At 39.3% G+C, this 12,091-nt stretch overlaps 1 long non-coding RNA gene across 2 annotated transcripts; it reads right to left on the reverse strand.

Moving 5' to 3' along the window:
- Positions 1-334: 334 nt before the first annotated feature.
- LOC126934941 (uncharacterized) lies at positions 335-8,134 on the reverse strand. Of its 2 annotated transcripts, XR_007719154.1 has the most exons (5): positions 5,411-8,134; positions 5,038-5,105; positions 3,357-4,311; positions 2,368-2,493; positions 335-983 (listed from the first exon to the last, which is right to left on the reverse strand). It is a non-coding gene; the product is annotated as an uncharacterized LOC126934941 (long non-coding RNA). The 2 variants fall into 2 exon arrangements; XR_007719153.1 differs by having other exon boundaries at positions 335-2,493.
- Positions 8,135-12,091: the final 3,957 nt, after the last annotated feature.

The following is a 12,091-nucleotide window of genomic DNA, read 5'->3' on the forward strand; positions in this document are numbered from 1 at the left end:
TACTCAGGAGGCTGAAGTGGGAAGATCACTTGAGCCCTGTATGTGGAGGCTGCAGTGAGCTGAGATTGCACCACTGCACTCCAGCCTGGATGACCGACAAAGTAAGACCTTGTCTCCAAAAAAACCATTATATCAGGAAAAGATAATGGATTTTGATGTCATACAAACATACAGACCTGAGTATCAAGTCTAACTTTTACCTTACTAACTCTGTGTCTTTGAGCACCATTTAACTTATCTGAATATCAGTTTTCTTCTCTAAAATATGAAATAATATATATTTAATGGATTTAGTAATCATTAAAAATTTTAAAACCAATATAAAAGCGTCCAACACATGATAGGCATTTAACAAACATTAGTAAAATCCAAAATCAAAACCAAATGTTCTGTATTGACAATCGATAGAATCATGTCTATGACACCAGGACATATTCTAATCATTTGAACATGTTACCTCATCATGTATTAACATTGCAAAATTTATTCTATTCCCACCACAATTTGTATGCATTCCAAACTCTAGTGATTAATTATTTTCATACAAGGTACAGTTATCTGAATTACTCCAATACCTTAAGTATCTCTCAAAAATTATCTTTCCCTTGAATTGTTAAACCATGGGGAAATCAAAGCCCAGTCTCATAAATATTTGATTTAACAACAAAAAAAATGCTATCCCTCTTTGTAGCCAGTTTTTCTTCCAACTTATCTCAGGCCTCCTTCATTATCTCTTGGCATGGAGGGATTCAAGCCTCTTATATTTCTGCTATCACACCAAAGTTGTATTTTATAAGCTGACATCTACACATCTATCTCCTGACATCTGAGAGGATCTTAACTTGGTAAACAATACAACCGGATTCATTAAAAGTTTCTAACTCATAGCAACTCCATGAAAACTTCCTCTAGTTTTCTGATGAATTTTGCTTCCTGGGCTCCTTTGTCTTGAGTGTTTCAATCTGGTAAAGTTGTTTTAGTCTCTGGGAAAAAAAAAAAAGAAAAGAAAAATTATCTACACTCTCCAGATATATAGGGGTGGCTATAATAGAATCATGATCAATGGACTGGAAATGTTGAAGACAATCCAATTGAGCTAATACAGTGAATGAAAACAAATTTGAACTTGGGTTCTGAAATTAGAGTCAGTTCAATTTGAGAGTCTACCACTCACTAGTTGCATGACTTTCAACAAGTTGAGAAAACACCTAAGCTTCAATTTCCACATTAGCAAAATGGATGGAAAACATTGTCTTCAAATATGCAGCAGGAAAAAATGCTAGACTACCTCCAGTAGCAGAAAATACATGAAAGTCTGCTTCAGAAGACATCAAGAACAACTTGGAGAAAATAAAAGTAGTGAAGCTGGAAGTCCCTTGATAGTGGGTGGAATGAATCCCGAGAAATGTTTTATTACATTTTTTAACATTATAGTAAAATGGTCTGGAAAACAAAAAGCACATTACTATATGTGTTACTTTATTCTCATGCTGCTATGAAGAAATACCTGAGACACAGTAATTTATAAAGGAAAGGGGTTTGACTGACTCGCAATTCTGCAGAGCTGGGGAGGTCTTAGGAAACTTAAAATCATGGTGGAAGGTGAAGCAAACATGTCCTTCTTCACCTGGTGGCAGCAAAGAGAAGTGCAGAGTAAAGTTGGGGAAAGCCCTTTATAAAACCATCAGATCTCCTGAGAACTCCCTCATCATCATGAGAAGAGCATGGAGGTAACCACTCCTGTGATCCAATTACCTCCCCACCAGGTCCCTCCCACAACAGGTGGAAATTATGGAAACTACAATTTAAGATGAGATTTGAATGGGGACACAGCCTAGCCATATCACTATATTAAAATTCAGCCTATAATTTCACAAATAAGATATGTAATATAGACACCAGAATTGATCATATAAGCCCATGGTCAGAAGCAGTAGCCACATCAATACATAATGCTTCTTGAGCACTAATACTGTGCTAAGGATGATGCTATGTGTTTCATGTGCATATTTATGTGCATATCTCATTGATCTTTTTTATGTTGTGTGCATACATAGCTCACTTAACAACCCACAAGGAAAGTATTGTTATTTTGACCCCCATTTAACAGATGCTGCCTTAGCCTGGCTTCCACCTGAAAGCAGAACCTGAGCCAAGGGCTTGTGTGCAGTAATTTGAGAACCAATGGCAGGCAACAGAAGTGATGAATGGAGGAAAGAGAGAAAAAGCCAGTTCAAGAAGGCATTATCCACTGGCCTCCATTGTACTGCTCATCCTCTCCCCTTTTTCTAAGTACTCCCCACTTCCATTTCCCTCTGATTGTGGAATCCTCCTTGGGACACTAACTGTCTTGTACATTCAGGTTACCTGTGTGTGAGTGTTGAGTAGGCTCCTGCAGGCACACTGGGACAGAAAGCAGCACACACTTAACTGAGGTGCCATCAAGGGTAAAACTGGTAGGAACTTGGGCAGAACAGTTTACACTAGTAGTGGCTAGAATAGAGAGGAGGCCAAGAGAATGGGAGGCAATGAGTTTACAAAAAGGATCCCACAGAGGTCAAACAACTAAGATTTATAGAGATTGTCTTGCCCAAAGTAACACAAGTTGAAAAATGATGGAGGCAATTCTCAAATCTGTCTCCCATTTTAAATACTCTTCTCTTTACATTCCCCAAATATGAAAAAGGTAAAGATATAGACAGCTGATTTTCTAGATATAACATCCAGGAATAAAAATCCCTCCCTGGTGTTTCTCCTGCTTGCCTGTTCAGTCTCACCTACCACCACTATCTTCCTATGATCCAATTGTACTATAATACTTGCATGTCTTCAAAGTAATTAACTAGCTTGCCCAAGTGCACAAGCCGGTAACCCCAGCCTGGGTAACTCCAAAGCCTATGTTCTTAGCAGTACCCTACACTGTATTTCTACTGCTTTCATTAAAGAAATCTAAGATTGCATCAGTCAGCCCATGACTTTATGTGCTTGCTGGCTAGCATGAATCTAAAAATAAGCATTGCTCCAGCTTCCCAGTTATTGGGTATAAGTGCACTGACCTAGGAGCCAGGAGCCCTGGGTTCTAGTCTGCCTCTAACTCCCCCTGGGACTTGGACCTTCCTGCACTCCCTTGCTCTGGGCTTCAGTTTCCTAGTATTTTAAACTATTCAGTTGAAACAAATCTTCTCCAAATTCTCTTCTAGCAGTAATGGTTTCTGCACTGAAGGCTATTATAAAAAGAGATCACAATTCTTTCCATTTTCTCTTATCATTGTTTTCCTTAGGAATAATGGAGAAAAACTTCTGTCTGTGTTAAACAGGAAGACAGGATCAGATCAAGCTCCAAACTTTTGGTTTACCCTGGACAGCCTCTCTGTGAGTGTTGAAAGTGAAGACTGCTGGGATGAGGCCGGTAGAGACAGGTTACCAGATCATTCCAAACTTGAAATTCATAAACTTCTTTCCAAATATGGACAGGTGTCCTATGAAAACACATCCTCAGAATCTTCCTGATATGTCTTTGATAACTAGAGAAACAGCGGGGTCCTTTGTCTTGCACCAGTTAGATAAATGACACGGATACACGTGGAGTGGTTTAAAGGAGGGGAAAGTTTAATAGGCAAGAAAGAAGAAAGTATCCCCGTATAGAGAGGGAGGCGGGCTCCGAACAGAGAAAAACCCCGTATGCAGCAGAAAAGTAGCCAGTTATACTGGGAGGCTGGAGGTGGTGTCTGATTTGCATAGGGCCTAGGGGATTGGTTTGACCAGGTGTGTCATTCACACAGCCCATGAAAAACCTGGCCCTCCCACCCTAGCGTTTTAATACGGAAATGCAGGTCACCATGACATCCTGCACGTGTGGAGTCATCTGGATGTGGCCATGACACCTGGCACATAAGGTGACAAAGAGAAGAGGGTGAGAATCACTATGTTGGATGGACCCAGTTTCTAATTGCTGGCATTCACATATCAAAGCTTGCCAGCCTGGCTTTTCAACACACCTTTCTATTAGAAAAGAAATGTTTCAGGAGCTGATTCTTTTCAAAGGAAAAGCCTTTCCGAGGACTCCTTACCCTATCTCCCTAACATAATTTCTTAATAACTCCTGTATTATTCCTCCCTCAAGAGAAGTAAACCTAACTGCTGTTAGGGGGTGTTGGATGACGATTATTTCTGACTACTTCCTGCTGAAAAGGGGTGTCATCTGGAGGGACAGCTGTTGGACCGTCTCCTGAGGTTGATGTAAGGGTTCTCGGAAGAATGGCGTGTCCACGTGTGGCTCTGCTCACAGCACTGTTTGGGATTTGATTGCTTCTAGGTGAAAAGAGATAAATTTTACAAGAAAGTTTAAAATATAGGGTCACAATATGAGCATTAAGACTACCACTGTTAATGGGGGTCCTACAGACCATAACTGACAGAAGAGTTTGATACCTGTTAGTTACACTAATGGATTGTAATACCTGTTGCCTTCCACTAGATATTGCTGTACATTACTAGAAACAATATAAAGTAACATTCCTTTTAGGATTAGTGACCTTGGATTTGGGTGGCTAGAGTAACTTTAGTGTTAGCCTCAGCTAGATTTTTCCTGAACCTTCTTTTCATAGCCAGGGTGTGACATATTACCAAACTCAATAAGAAGGTCTAGCAAACTCAGTGATAGTAAAACTCTCATGCTTCTTTTTTGTTGGTGGCTGTTAACCCTGCTCTAAGGATAATAATTAAGCAAAATATTACAATGATGGAAACTCTCTGTCCAATATTTCAGTTAGAATGTGCCACCATGTATAGCTCTACTACAAATAGTACAGAGACTATAGCAATTCCTGCAAGTGTGGTGTGGTGGATAATTTCCATCTAAAATTATACTTGCTAAGATATAGAATTTCCTTTTGGGGGATCCATGAAGTTTCTTCATTCTATTTCCCTCAACAAAGAAACCTCTGGGTTACGGGCACCCTACTCACTTTCATTGCCTGGCGGAATTTATAGGATAATTGCCCAGAACTAGCATACTGATCCAGATTTTTACATTACCATTCCTTTTTGTTTCTTCCAAACTGCAGAAGATCACCACTTGATTCACAAGAATAAGCAGGGTTAGTCTAAAATGTAGACAAAAAGCTTAAGAACAATCAATAAGACTAGGATTTAATGCATGATAAGCTTTCAAGCATAATTTCTCTCTCTAGTCCTCATTTTTGGTAAAAACAAATTATGATAGGACCATGTTATTTGTAGAATAAACTTAAGTCTTATACTTGGCCTGATTATTTTCATAAAACACAACAAGAATAATTATTTCTACATAGGCCTTTTTGATTGCCTTTGATGGAACTCTGTTCCATAAGTAATCTCAGATAAGACCTGTTAAAGCTGAGCCCAGCCATGGGTTTATATCCTCAAATACCTGTAAGTTGGGTGATCCTTTTCTCTTGAGGTCCTAAGATAAACTTGGAGCTCCTGGACCTGTTACAAAGTGACATTCTTTACTGACCACAGGTTAGGAACCCTTTGCAGGGACTGTGTAGATAAGATATGAGGCCAGTTCTCAAGCCCCAAGGGGCTTTTACTGCCTCTGCCTGTCAGGTTTTAATTCCTTAAAGGGAAACACACCCTTCCAGTCAAAGCCTTGGTAAAATAACCAGTTTTTCCAACTGTGTCCTCTTGAAAAAGAAAAATGGATTCTTATTGCACTGATGCAAACAACTATATTGTCATAGGTTAAGAGTACTTACAGATAGTTTCCAAATTCTAGAGGAACCAGGCAGAGAGAAAAAAACATGCTCCAAATTTTGTTTGCAGGAGTATACCTTACCTAATTATTAAAGGCCATAAATAGTTCAAAATAAGTGTCCTCAACTTTGAAAAACAAAACAAGGATCAGCAATGTTTTAAGCAAAAGTCCAGAAAGTTGCTTTAACTTTCTTGTTCTGCGTGATATTCATGAACATGCCAGTTCTTTGTGAGTCCTGTACAGTTTTTCTCTATTCCAATGTCATAATCTTCAAAGCTATTTGACACCTGCATTTGAGAACACCTGTTAAAGTCCTTAATATAGCTTGATTATAAACCATCTTTTGAGAAGGAACAAACCAAGACAAAAATTGTCTGTGAATGACAAAATGTCCAGGGTAGTTACATTTAAAAACATGACTGACAAAGAAGTTTAGTTATCTCCATAGCTTACAGTAACTTTACCCTCAATTATGATTGATAGCATATATTCAGACATTAGAATTTTAGAAACCCCATACAATTTTATAAAATATATTAGTAGTATTCACCAAAATATAACTGAAAGAAGATTGGACATTATTTTGGCAATCTCATGTGATTAAAAAATGCTAAATAATTTGTTTCATCTCTTTTCTGAATGTTTCAAGGGCCCTCTGAACCATCCAGAAATTCAGACATCAGGAAAGATAATTTTGAAACTTGGAGTTTGATTTTGAGATGGCCGTTAAATGTTAGAGGTTTAAAACACTTGATGTTATGAAATAGAATTCCAAATTGGCACAAATTATTTATTTTGCCAAAATAATGATTCAAAAAAATAAAAAAACGTTTCATTAGCCTTTACTATTACATGAAAATCCTGTTCAAAGCCAAATTTTACCCTTGCATTAGTTTATTAATGTTAACCCCAATTTGTTTAAATAAAACCTTATAGACAATTCCATCTAATCTTAACCAATTTGACTGTAAGGCAAAATCTTTACAAGCCCTTTATAACCCCTTTGGCTAAAGGCAGATTACCATCATAGGAAAACCATTTTTGTGCTTTTATTTTAATGCTCAATTTATGAAAAGACCATATAATACCCCTTTGAATTCAGTTAATGTTTATATATTTTTGTAAGATTAATTTTTACAATGTTTCCACAACTTACTTAAATGTTCAGCTTTATCTTATTAAGTTTAAGATAATCCCTTATCCCTAGGCAAAATTTACATTTCCATGTTTCTTATAATCTTTTACTAAAAAATGTGTTTTACTGGTTTTTATATGCCTTGCATGTAAAACTGTTTAATGATCTCAAATACATACTGCACTGTTAACTCTTAGCAACTTTTACTTTTGGTGAAAAACTCGGTTAGTAAGCAATTTTAATTACGTACAAGCTTAAAAATTAAAGTCATGTGAACTAAAAAATATTTGATTTAAGTGCTTATTTTTTTAAGCCAATTAATTTGAGCTCTTTCTATACACACTACACATAACACATATATGGCACATATATAGTGACACAAACTAACTGAAGATTCAGCACTTGTAAGATTTTTCATCTGTCACTTTTTTAATTGGATTGCTGGCTTCAGGATGGAGCTCTGGGAGGAGCAGGGGCAAGATAGCATGCAATTTTAGGGCCTAATAAGCAAGCACCACTGAAGGCAAAGACAGATCCCTAAAATTAAAGAACAGAGCCTTTGATTTCGAGAGGGAACTATCTGCTTTTATTCCTGGGCTTTCATGAGAAAAACAGAAGTTTTTTCACAAAACAGGGTCTGTGGCAGCTCCTCTGTTTTCCCATGGAGTCCCCTGCTACCAGAAGTTATCTTAGGCCCTCTCATGCATGCATTAAGAGTGACAAAACAAAAAATGGAGAAAAATAATTTAGTCAACTGAGACCAAAAAAAACCTTTTTCCAGAAAAACAAGATCCAAGAAGAGAAAAATGTAAAGGCCTTTTAAATATACCTATAACTTGAATATTCACTTTTAATTAAGCTGAGTGCTCTTTAAATCCCTTATTATTCGACTTTAGCCATGCCAAGCAGTTAATAATTTTCAGCTTGTGAACTTCATGAAAAGTAACCTCACAGGTGAAATCAACAAGCCTTAATTATTACTTAATCATGAGTGTACAATATATTTTCAAAGGGGGTGATAGGCAGCTTTTGAAACCATCATTGCAAAATTGTGACTGAGATAGTGAAAGACTTCCAACTCAACCAACTCCATCTTGTTTCCGGCCCCCAAGCTGTCCTTGCTTATCCCTGGATGTAGGCCAAACCAACTTTGGGAGGTGCCTGGTTTACAGTATATAGTCTAAAACAAAGATGGTAACAGTCCTTTCTTAAGATATACTTCCCTCTTGCCTGGGGACTAGACTGAAAAACTAGCCACAAGATTAGAGACCATGACCTAGGAGTCACGCAGCTGGAGGCTACAAGATTGTGACCCTCCCTTAACTGCTCTCAAGATTAGTGTTTAAGATATTTTGTAAACCCTGCCCTTGATGGATTAGCTGGCACCAAACAGATCAATAAATTGGCTTATCTGATTTTGTGGCCTTCATCCAGGAACTGACTTAGCACAAGAAGACAGCCACCATTGTAAAATCATGGCAACTAAAACAAAGTATTGCCATATAGTTACAGGTCATGCTCCCAAGGACATGAAACAAGATAGAGGCTTGTAGCCATGTTTGTTACTGACCATTTTGTTTGACTGGCTTGAACAGCAGGCTTATGGGGTCGTGGGCCTGCATTCTAATTTAAGGTACCCTGTCTTTTGACAGAACCATACAGAAAGACACACAAAGCACATCAGATTAGCTACAGCTTAAGACCAACCTCATGTATCCTTTTTCATTAATTAAAACTTTACAGAGAATACAAACAATAATCCTTATTATCCCTTTTACCAGTGTGCACAGTAAGAGAGAAGCCAAAAGCCCAACTGGTAAAAAAATTTTACCCTTTTGCCAGCGTATCAGGCTTCTGGTTTCCCTTCCCCCTAGCTCAACTCTAAGCCATGCATTTTAAGGTTTGGAAAATTAACTTTTCCCAGGTTGAAAGAACATTATAAAAGAACCATTTTAAACTGTGAAAGAAGGAAAAACACCATAGACCTGAGTTAAATTGTGGAAAGTTTCTATATACTTATTGGGGTCTTCAGAAAATTGGCCTAAGTCTGCCTTTATTTGCTTAAGGTCCTGTAACGAGAAGGGAATTTGAACCCTCATGGCACCATTCCCATCAGGCATTTCCTGCAGAGGTCAGAGTGAAGAGGGGAGAGTGGGTAATACTGGAGATGGTGGAACTGGAGAAGCTGATGGTATGATTGGAGGGGTACTGGAACATTCAATAGCAGTCTCAGATTGCACCTCTGGAATCTACTTCAGCTCTACGGACTTGCCTGCCATGGCTACTAAAAGAACTGGGTTGATTGTACAGAACTTGTAAAGGTCTGGGTTATCTCACAGGGCAAAGAAAGTCTGTACATAGGGGACCTCAGTCCATTTGCCCTTCTGTCTGCAGAAAAGATCTAACTGGTGGATAATATTAAAATCAAGAAGGCCATGCCCTTCTGCAGTAGAATATGAGGTGCTTTTTCTCCAAAGACTCAGGGTCGAAAGAGTGCCAGTGCTTTAAAATACATTCCAGGAGAGTGTCTGCTGAAGACAATCTGTTACCCATCCAGAAAGAGAAGTGAGAGAAGGCATCCCTTTAGTCTCCTTCCCTTCCATATGTGACCCAAGGTGGAGAAGAAAACAGTGGGAGCATCCCCCCAACTATTTTCCCTCTCTGATTCCTGGGTCCTAGCACCCTGTTAAATGTGCTACCCATGGCTGTAGGTATGACCCTCCAAGCCATGACACCAGAGGGACTAGACTTTTGAGGCCTAGTCATGCTTACCCAAGTAGTCCTAGTCCTCTGCCTATTATTTCCCTTTGACCTCCTAGACTTATGTGACCTGTGTGCCTCCCCCCGCAAAGAAAAAACATGGATCTTGGGAAAGACTATATAAAAGGCAAGGCTCCCTCAATGGAGGAAATTTGCTAGATTGCCTGCTATTATGGCCCATGCTAAAGCATCTACCCTTAGAAAAATGGTTTCAGTTAACTTCCAGACTTAAAGTCCTCTTACTAATTAAGTACTGTCTTAATTGGAGACAAAATAGGTGCCTTAAAAGAACATAGGAATCAAATGGCTGTTTTCCTGCTGATGGGACAATATTAAGACTAAAATTTGGCTGTGGAAAACATTTAACTCCTAACTGTTGAAGGCAGAGCTCTCCCGTTCACAGAAGTAGCATAATGCCTAGTTTCCAGTAAAAAGACGCAACAAGGAAAAGTTGTGAAACTACAATTTACTGCAGAGAACCAGCCATGTGTCTTATGAAGAGGATTTCTATTTCCACTAGGTGGTACTGTTGGGTTGAAAATACCATGCGCTGGCCAGACAAAAGCCGAGGGGGGTGCGCAGCAGGGGAGGGGGAAAGAGAGAGAGAGAGAGAAATTTGGTGACAGGATAGCTGGAAGAGAGCCTTGAAATTAAAAGACAGATTTGAAGTTGATGTTCACCCCATACTCACCACTCCAAGTGAATGTTGTACTTTGGATTCCTGGCCAATGCACCAAAATGATATGGCTCCAATGAATGGAGAAACACCAGGGTCCTTTGTCTTGTGCCAGTTAGATAAACAACATGGACACAGGTGGAGTGGTTTTAAGAAGCAGAAAGTTTAATGGTCAAGAAACAAGAAGAAAGTCTCCCCCTGTACGGGGAGTTGGGGGGTGGGGTTCCAAGTGGAGAAACACCCTGTGTGCCGTGGAAAGTAGTCAGTTATATTGGGAGGAGGCAGTGTCTGATTTGCATAAGCCCAGGGGATTGGTTTGACCAGCTGTGTCATTCATGTAGCCTACAAAAAACCTGGACCTCCCACTCTAGCCTTTTTTTTTTTTTTTTTTTTTTTTTTTTTTTTTTTTGAAATGGGGTCTCTCTCTGTTACCCAGGCTGGAGTGCGGTGGCACAATCTCGGCTCACTGCAAGCTCAGCCTCCTGGGTTCACACCATTCTCCTGCCTCAGTCTCCTGACTAGCTGGGACTACAGGCGCCCGCCATCATGCCCAGCTAATTTTTTTTTTCCTGTATTTTTAGTAGAGACGGGGTTTCACCGTGTTAGCCAGGATAGTCTCAATCTCCTGACCTCGTGATCCGCCCGCCTCGACCTCCCAAAGTGCTGGAATTACAGGCGTGAGCCACCGCCCCTGGCCCCACTCTAGCCTTTTAATAGGCCAGTGCAGGTCGCCATGATGTCATGCACACATGGAGTCATCTGCAGGTGGCCATGACACTGCGGCCACACATGGTGTCAAAGAGAAGAGGGCGGGAATCACCATGTTGGATGAACCCAGTTTCTAATTGCTGGCATTTGCATATCAAAGCTTGCTGGCCTGGCTTTTCAAGCCACTTTTCTATTAGAAAAAACATGTTTCAGGAGCTGTCCTTACACTCTCTATCTGCCTATAATAATTTATTAATATTTCCTGTATTATTCTCGTTATAAGAGTGTGTTCCATAGATACATGAACTGTCAGGGCACAGAGAGACCAAAGAGGTCATCATGCCTCATTAACTCCCAGAGGGTGCATGACTCCCCAAAAGCCCACCATGAACCATTCGCTGAAATTAGAACGCAGTTCCCTGATGCAGGCTGGTGCTCTTTCCATAGCATCACATCATCTCCTTGAGGAACAAGATTATTACAAAAAAGACACCAACTGAACTGGGAATTTAAGATCTGGGTTTGAGTACCAGTTCTCAAAAGTTCTGCTTTCCAATTACTTTTCCTTCATTAAGTGCTGAAAGTGAAGACTACATAAAAAAGTTGTGTGAAAGTGCCCCCAAATCTAACACATAGTGGGTGTTTAATAATAAATGCTTTTTGAATCTGAATCCCTCAGGGGAGTAAGATTTGGCTAGGGTAATCCATGTGAACCTATTATATAAAAGTGTAGTGTGATACAGAAATAGAAAGAATTTTTATATTTTTCAATAGTAAAACAAAGATTTTTTTAGATAGGATTGCAGTGGATGAGAGAAGTTATTACTTTCCATCTCATGGACAAGTTGTGGCAGTATTTATGTTCTTAAACTACTAATACCTACACTTCTGCATCCAAACTCTCAGCCCTGGGCTTAAGCATTCATCTTGACTTGAAAATAAATCCATTCTATCTGGACCAACAGGAAAGACACACTGTATAGCAAATATACTGAAATAAATAGCTTAAATGTTGGCTATGACTGGCTGAAAATAGACAACCGAGCCAGTCTATCTCCAGAAATAATTCAATATG

Source organism: Macaca thibetana, chromosome 14 (genome assembly GCF_024542745.1).
Source record: "Macaca thibetana thibetana isolate TM-01 chromosome 14, ASM2454274v1, whole genome shotgun sequence".
NCBI lineage: Eukaryota > Metazoa > Chordata > Mammalia > Primates > Cercopithecidae > Macaca > Macaca thibetana.